Below are 212 nucleotides of genomic sequence, written 5' to 3'. Positions count from 1 at the left end.
AACGCCTCTGTCTCTCTCCCGATTAGGATAGGTCAAAAGAACGCGACAGAGAGTCCACTCGAGAATGACAGATGGCTGAAGCAACAATGATGGGGTTAATGAATGTATGAAGAAGCGACGGATTGGCATGATCGATGGTGGAAAGTATGGAGTGTGAAGTACTCTTCTGGTTGTGAAGACATTTGAGTAAGATTGATACGTTTCTGATGAGA

Source organism: Penaeus monodon, chromosome 19 (genome assembly GCF_015228065.2).
Source record: "Penaeus monodon isolate SGIC_2016 chromosome 19, NSTDA_Pmon_1, whole genome shotgun sequence".
Classification (NCBI taxonomy): domain Eukaryota; kingdom Metazoa; phylum Arthropoda; class Malacostraca; order Decapoda; family Penaeidae; genus Penaeus; species Penaeus monodon.
The sequence above is the reverse complement of the archived record's forward strand: the minus strand, read 5'-3'. Positions refer to the sequence as shown.